We start from the raw sequence: 7,985 nt of genomic DNA on the forward strand, positions 1-7,985 counted from the left end.
TCAGCGAAGCGTCGCATGTGCGCTTGTGCAGCGCTTGTGTGAAGCGACCTTGACTTGGAGCTAGATACAGTGTACAACCAAACCAAGTAAAGAAAGACACATTCTTCCATTCACAAACGTGTCCTGGCTTCGTTTCAACTAAGCGAACGAATTGCGACCAAGCAATTTTTTTTAACCTCCTTGATTGCGACGACCCGCCGACGGCCGGCGGACGAAACGCTGGGCCGACTGACTCTGTCTGAAGGCCGGGGAGCCGGGGAGCCGTGCAGCCAATTGCCAGCTCATCCCCTCCTGACGTCACACGAAAACGCCACAGAAAATGGGCGAGCGTAAAGAGAGGAGGACAGCATTTTTGAATTAGTTTTTCTACTAAATAAAATCGCGTAAACGCGCCTAGAGTAGTCGAAACATGGCCTGGGGACTCCGGACTACAATTTGCGCTGGTAATCCCGCAATGTTTACATATCACTTCAGTGTCCCTTTAAAGGGGCGATTCAGACAAAAAACAAGTTTGTTTTATTCGAAGGATTTCGTGTTTTACAGCGCTCCCAGGGCTTGTCTGAAAGCAAATGATGCTTTATTCACTGCGAAATTACTATCACCTTAAAGGGACACTGAAGTGATATGTAAACATTGCGGGATTACTTGCGCAAATTGTAGTCCGGAGTCCCCAGGCCATGTTTCGAGAACCCTGGGCGCGTTTACGCGATTTTATGTAGTAGAAAAATTAATTCGAAAATGCTGTCCTCCTCTCTTTACGCTCGCACATTTTCTGCGGCGTTTTCGTGTGACGTCAGGAGGGGATAAGCTGGCAATTGGCTGCGCTACTGCACGGCTCCCCGGCCTTCAGACAGAGTCAGTCGGCCCAGCGTTTCGTCCGCCGGCCGCCGACGGGTCGTCGCAATTCGTTCGCTCAGTTGAAACAAAGCCAGGACACGTTTGTGAATGGTAGAATTTGCCTTTCTTTACTTGGTTAGTTTGTACACTGTATCTAGCTCCAAGTCAAGGTCGCTTCACACAAGCGCTGCACAAGCGCACATGCGACGCTTCGCTGACTGGTACGCCAGTAGGAAAATATAAGGCCTCTTGAAGGCGGGAGAAGAGTCAGCGAAGTCAATATAGGTACTAAGGAAATAAAATCAACTGATATTTCTACCGTACAGCGTAAAACTAGGGCGCGGGAAGCACTTTTTTGCGCTGGGCGAACAAGCACAGCGGTCAGCAGCACGACTACGCATCTGCGAACGCTTTTCCGTCTACGAAATGCAATTGCTACACGTGAGCTATTGCGGAAACTCGGGCGACGCTTACTGCACGAGCGCAATACAAGAAATAGTCACCTAAGCTGCTTGAAATGCCAAAACTAAAGAAAAGTGTAAACTGGTTGTACAATATATACCCTATATTACCAATGCCCGCCGAGCCCGCTCCGTGGCCGAGGAGTCTCTGCTTCCGGTAGCGCTAGCGAGCGGACGCAAGATGTCGAGCTCCCCAGTTGGAGCGGTCGTTGCGGCTTCGGGCCGCGGAAACAGGGAAACGGAAAACGAAGCACAGTACTACCAGATAATTCTGCCTCAACTGCCATCAGGTCGGTTCGTTTTGAACACAGTATTCTTGCACGCTGACGTCAAAGCGAGGCCTTATCGAGTGGAAGATTTTCGAGACGTGCTCGCACGCTTGGAACTGCTCCCCGACGTGATAGCGTTGGGAGCGTTCTAAATGAATCACGTGTGGGCAGTAACATTCAAGGACGCCGAAAGTGCCAAAAAGTTGGTTGATTTTCGCGACGTAAAAGTAAAAGATCTTCGCTGCATGGTCATCGACCCGAACAACGCCGCCTGTATTAACATTGCCTGACGCGTCGCGCGCTTTTCAATGGGAAGGGTAGGGACGCTTAGTTCAGGCACTGATCCACTATGTGGCGCGTTCCGGCGGACATCTCGCCTTACGTCACTGCTCGCGAGTCGCGAACGCTGCACCCACTTCTACGACGTGTGTCTGTCAGCTTGCCTGTTGGGCTTCAAGGGCCGTTTCGCTTACATCTTAGCCGCGACGGGGCGCTATAGTTCTGTGGCGCACTGGGGATCTCGTTCAACGTGTCGCTCGCTTCATACTTGCTGCATTTTTCGAAAGATAAAGACGGAGGCGAACTGAAATAGTGTAAGAACATACTGATTGTCGGGTAGACATATAGCTAACAGAAAAACGATATTTTCTGCTGGGGCAGCCATTATTTTACTGATATTTTTTTTCTGGAGTATTTAGAGAAGAAAAACTTGCGTGCGCGTTTTTTGTTCAGGCGCTCACTTCTACGATTACTTTCCAATAATATCACGTGCTTGTAAACTTCAGGAAATTATAGGAAACAAAAGGATAAGCAGCTGGGATCCCGCCACGCTGTCCGGGCGCTTCTACAGTACAGTCCTCAATTTTAGAAGTGCGTACCGATGCGGAGTGCGAACAGCGGGGTCAAAACAATACCTAAATGCGGAGGGGATAGAGGTGGGATGCCCCACTCAGAAAATTTCAGGGCCTGTGATCCGAGTAGATAAGCGCGCAAAGCCGGCATCAGCCTGCTGCAGCGCAAGGGATTTTGCTTCGTGACAAAGGAAGTTTTATCAGTGACAGACCAAGAGAGACAGGCATGGTGAAAAACAAGAAGGCGTAGGAGCGCCTCCTCGGGAACGCTAAACTAACTTTCCACTATTTTGCATAGTTTCCGAGAAGCGGCGCTGGCTGGCGGACACGAAAGCACGCTGGAAGGCTACGGAGTGGGGAAGGGTACGAGATAGCAACAGGAGAGTGGCTGTTAGGCCATTTTTCGCTCACGCGTTAGGCACTGTTTATACAGGCGGCGTTGACCCGAACAACCAGGTGCTGCGAGTGAAAGTGCACTGGGTTCTTTATGGTGTGCCCGAAAACATGGTGCGAGCCGCGTTTGCGCCGTACGGCGTAGTGACTGACGTTGCAACAGACCGATGGCGTGTGTCTGGGTGCGGCGACAAGGGCTCGACAACGCGCCTTGTGTCGCTGAAACTCAAGGCAGGCGTCTCCCCCGACGACGTGCCCCACCAGCTCCGAATCGCCGGGGACAACGCACTCGTAGTCGTTCCGGGGCGTCTGCCGCTTTGTCTGTGGTGTCAGCGTTCTGGACACGTTCGACGGGAGTGTCGTGTTCCGCGCTGCACTCGTTGTCGTCGTTTTGGCCACGAGGCCTCACAGTGCGTGCAAACTTACGCCACTGTCGCCGGACCAGTGGGGTGTGACGACAAATCTGAGCACCTCATGGATGAAGCTGAAGCGGAAGAAGTCGCCGCTGGAGGAGGGGGAGACGAGCCAGCGCCGACGCATGACCTCAAGGACCTGCCGACGTGCAAGTCACCCGCCGTGCAAGCTGGCATGGGCCAGGGAAAAGATAATGACCGGCCGGGCCTCAACACAGACGACTTATCACTGCCACCAGTGAACCAAGCTGCCCAAGGAGGAGCTATCCTGGAAACCGACCAAGCGGACGGTGGGAAGGAGTCTGACGATGACACCATCGATATGGACACGAGCAAGGACCTCGCTAGCAGCACCTGCAGAAAGCGTGGACGCGAGAGCAACGCCGACATGACAGAAGGCGACAACGCGGCTTCCGACGAGCCGCCTTGGAAGGCGGTGCTGGGGCGGCGTTCCACACAGAAGCCCAAGCGTAGCGTCCCCCCCGACAGGAGGGAGCCAGCGTCGACGCCGGCGAAGACGCCGACGTAGTCGCGCGAGTGGTGTGCGCCGGTGGGCGAGTGAGCCAGCGTCGGTCATCCTTGTGTCTGAGACTCCAGGCCCGTAATTCAGTAGTGTATTCTGCGCTGCTTTTGAATCCACGCCCCGTACCCGTAGTGCTGTCTGTAGTGTATGGGTGGGCAGGACAACGTAAGGATATTGTCGAGGTCGGAACAGGTGCCATAAATTGGTATGGGGCACATGACAGCTTCTATGTCCTTTCGACGGTGCATTTGGCTGACTACAGCGGTTCACTCCTCTTCCTGGCATTAATGAAAGCACCATCCTGTCCACACGCTCATTAATGTGAATGGCAACGAATCTCCTTTCAGCACTTAAGGTGGCAACAATCAACGTCAGGGGCCTGTCGTCAAAAAGGAGACAGTACCAGCTTAACCGCCTTTTTCTGGAAGACGATATCGACATAATCGCCGTTCAAGAGACGAAAATTGAAAGTCAGGAGCAAACGGACCGATGGTGCAAACTTTCAGAGCACGATATAACGTTTGCGTGTCCCACTCGGTAGGCGCGTCGGCTGGATGTGCGCTTTTTCTGCGTAATTCTGTGGGAATTTTTGAAGAAAGTGTCAGTGTTTGCGAACGCGGTCGCTTTATTGTGTGCGTTTTTTTTTGTACTCGGAAATGGCATGGAGAGTGATTTGTGTATATGCCCCAAATAAGGAAGTGGATCGCCGCCTTTTTTTTGAAAGTTTGAAAGTGTATTTAAACTGCGATAGGCACGTAATATTTCTTGGCGATTTCAACTGCGTCTGTTCGAGCGCTGATAGAGCAAAAAAACCGCCGACACATGATTTGAGTGCGATGGTTTTAAATAGCCTAGTGCATGAGTTTGGCCTGGTGTCGTCGCGTGTGTTCTGCCGAACATGAATGCACCACAGTACACACATTTTCAACGTGAAAGTCACGCAAGATTGGACAGAGTTTACGTATCACTGGGTCTTGTGCCTCTGTGCGAGGCCTACAACGTGAAACCGCTGTCCTTCAGCGACCACAGCATGGTGACGTTTACAATAGGTCAGAAGCAAAGGAAAACTCGCTTTAGCTGGGATACCTGGAAATTCAATGTAAAACTACTGAATGATGAACCATTCACAACTGGTGTAAAGAAAATATTAGAGGAGGCAATCGGAACAGAAAGTGGGTCACTTATCACCGTCTGGGAACAGCTAAAAAGTGACGTTAAGATAAGTGCAATAGAAAGATCGTCCGTCATACGCCATAAAGAAAAGGAGGACGAAACACAACTACAAAGCCAATTGCACTTCTTGCTAGGCATTGAGGCTCAACAGCCTGGAACTTTTACAAAAGAAATAAGAGAAGTTAAAAATAAGTTGGAGGTCATTGACATCGAGAAGTACAGGGGTGCCATAGTGCGCGCACGCGCAGAGCGACTCTGGTTGGGCGAAACGCCAACCAAACGTTCCCTGAGTGACGAAAAGGGTTATGCGCTAAAGAATGAGATTAAAGCTATTCGATACAATAATGTGGTTTCTAGGGACCCTGAAGTCGTGGAGCGCGCGTTTTTTGAACATTATAAGGAACTGCTGGGAACTGAAAAGCAAGGCAGTAAAGATTACGAGCTAACTTTCTTGCCGTCAATGCCAAAGTTAAGTGATGATGACAGAGCAAGCATGGAGGCGCCGATCAGTTTGCAGGAGATAAATAACGCCATCGACGAATTATCCATAGGGAAGTCACCGGGGCCAGATGGATTGGGAACCGGGTTTTACAAGTTCTTCAAAGAAGATATAGCATTAATTTTGTACAGGGTCATAACAGAAGCGTATGAATCCAAGAGAACACCGCCTTCGTTCCGGAATAGTCATATTGTGTTAATTCCTAAAACTGATGATCCTGAAAAGCTGTTGGCGGTAGAGTCGTATCGGCCAATCAGCTTAATGAATGTTGATTACAAAATTTTCATGAAGGTTTTGGCTAGAAGATTGCAAGGAGTAATAAAAACAATTGTTGGAACCCATCAAACATGTGGAATTCAGGGACGATCTATTTTTACCAAAATTCATGTCGCTAGAAGTGTATTAGAGTGTTGCGACGCTCTAGGGGGCCACGTGGCGATGATCCAAATTGATTTGCAGAAGGCCTTTGACCGTGTTGCGCATAACATTCTTTTCTCAGTGTTAGAACACGTTAACGTAGGATCCGTCATCCTCGAAGGTGTAAAGATGTCGTACACTCAGTGCTCAGCTCGTGTTATTGTAAACAAAAAAGTGGGACGAAGTTTTGATATACTGTCGTCAGTGAAGCAGGGGTGCCCCTTGAGTCCCTTGTTGTTTGCAATTTATCTTGATTCCTTTTGTTTAAAGATTCTTCAAAATAAAAATATACACGGATTCCGTTTGCACTGCAGTGAAGTTAAAATTTTGTCATATGCCGATGACATCGCTGTTTTTTGTAGTGATAGGAAAAGTGTGAGGGAGGTGGTGAACGATCTAAAGCGATTTTGCGAGTTGTCTGCCAGTGCAGTTAACTGGAACAAGTGCATAGGATTTTGGCATGGTGACTGGCAAAGTAAGCCAGTGTTTTTCGAGAACATGCCTTGGACGACAACTCCGGCCAGGTATCTGGGCATCCCCCTTGAAAACTACCAGGATGCTAGAGAGTACTGGGACGGAGAAACTGATAGAGTTAGAGAGAAATTAACACAATGGGGGGGGGGGGGGGGGAAGGGATCTGTCAATGTTTGCCCGCGCATCAGTATGTAATGTGTTTGCTGTTGCCAAGGTATGGTACGTCCTACAGGCGATTTGTATGTCAAGAAGGAACATACAAAAGCTGCACAGAGTGTTTGCGGTGTTTTTGTGGGGCTCAAGTTGGGGGCGCATGAGTCGAACTAATTTGTTTCGCTCGGTGAAAAGTGGTGGATTGGGACTGGCACATTTGTTTATCCGACAAATAGTTTCTAGGTTTATGTTTCTGAGAGATCAGAGAGATTGCTTTCTACGTACTGTGGTACAAGCCCGACTACGTGATGTCATTCCAGACTATGTAGTTTCAACTTCTGAAATGCGATGTGTACGTGTGCGTGGGTTCTTGCGGGAAGTTGTGGATGCTTTTAGGATTTTAAGGGTTAGGTTTTCCTCGGAGTATTTGAGTAGTGTACAGCGAAAATGTTTGTACAAAGTTATGATTGATGTGTGTCTGCCTGTTCCGGTTTATCGTCAGTTATATGCAGTGGGTTCAGGAAAAGATGTTCTAAAAAGAGTGAAACGAATGCCAGTACGTTCATCTGTTAAATCTTTCTTCTTTAAACTTCATAGCGGCACGCTTCCGGTAAAACCCTGGCTGCAGGAAAAAGGACTATATGTACACCCATGGACACTTAACTGTAGACTATGCCAAAAGCTGGAAACAATTGAGCTCATCTTTCTGGACTGTTGGGATGCGGTGTTTCACTGGGACATCCTCCAACGAACCCTGAAAAAAGACTTACCATTAACGCCTTATGGCATTCGCTTTTTGCCCGTAAACAACGATGGAGGCGTGCCCTATGATATGTTCATGGCACTTAGTCTGCATTCTATGTGGAAAACTCGCATGGCGGTTCAAAATGCCGAAGAGGATGCTCGCACAGTGCGAGAGTACTTCATTGAAAGCGTTGCTTATATAAGAGAAGTTTATCGAGTGATGCCAGAAGAGCCTGAGTGGTTACCCGTTCTGGATGTTCTAGCGCAATTTAAGATGTTTTAAGCCACTCCCTTCAGCCGATTGGTGGCTGGAGCTAGTAATTTGTGTACTGAACAGTGCGTGTTGTGTTGTCGCCAAGCAGGCAATAAAGAAAAAAAAAAAAAGCTCCGTGGCCGAGCGGTCTGGGATGATAGGTATGCCACCGCAAGTATTTTGCAAGTCACGAGTTCGAATCCCCGCGTGTACGTGCTTTTTTTTTTGTAAGTTAACTTTTTCGTTTTCCGCCGATGTTTTCTATATTGAGTTCACCTTTTTTTGGGCCGCAACGTTCATGGCTCCACGAACTAGTTCACAAAACGCGCGCATGCTGGCACTGGCGCGCTAGCGAGTTCTCGTTGGCGTGCTGTTGCCATAAGCACCGACTGCTTGCAGGCAGTGGGCACAGGCCAGAATGAACAGACCCTTGGCCTGGTGAGAACACGCTTTTTTTGATACAGGCATGAGGGAGGCAAGCTCCAAATATGGGGGAAAAGCGCATGACATTTGGGCGTCTGCGGG

Source organism: Haemaphysalis longicornis, unplaced genomic scaffold (genome assembly GCF_048455015.1).
Source record: "Haemaphysalis longicornis isolate Haplotype H1 unplaced genomic scaffold, Haemaphysalis longicornis Haplotype H1 scaffold_5, whole genome shotgun sequence".
Lineage (NCBI taxonomy): Eukaryota > Metazoa > Arthropoda > Arachnida > Ixodida > Ixodidae > Haemaphysalis > Haemaphysalis longicornis.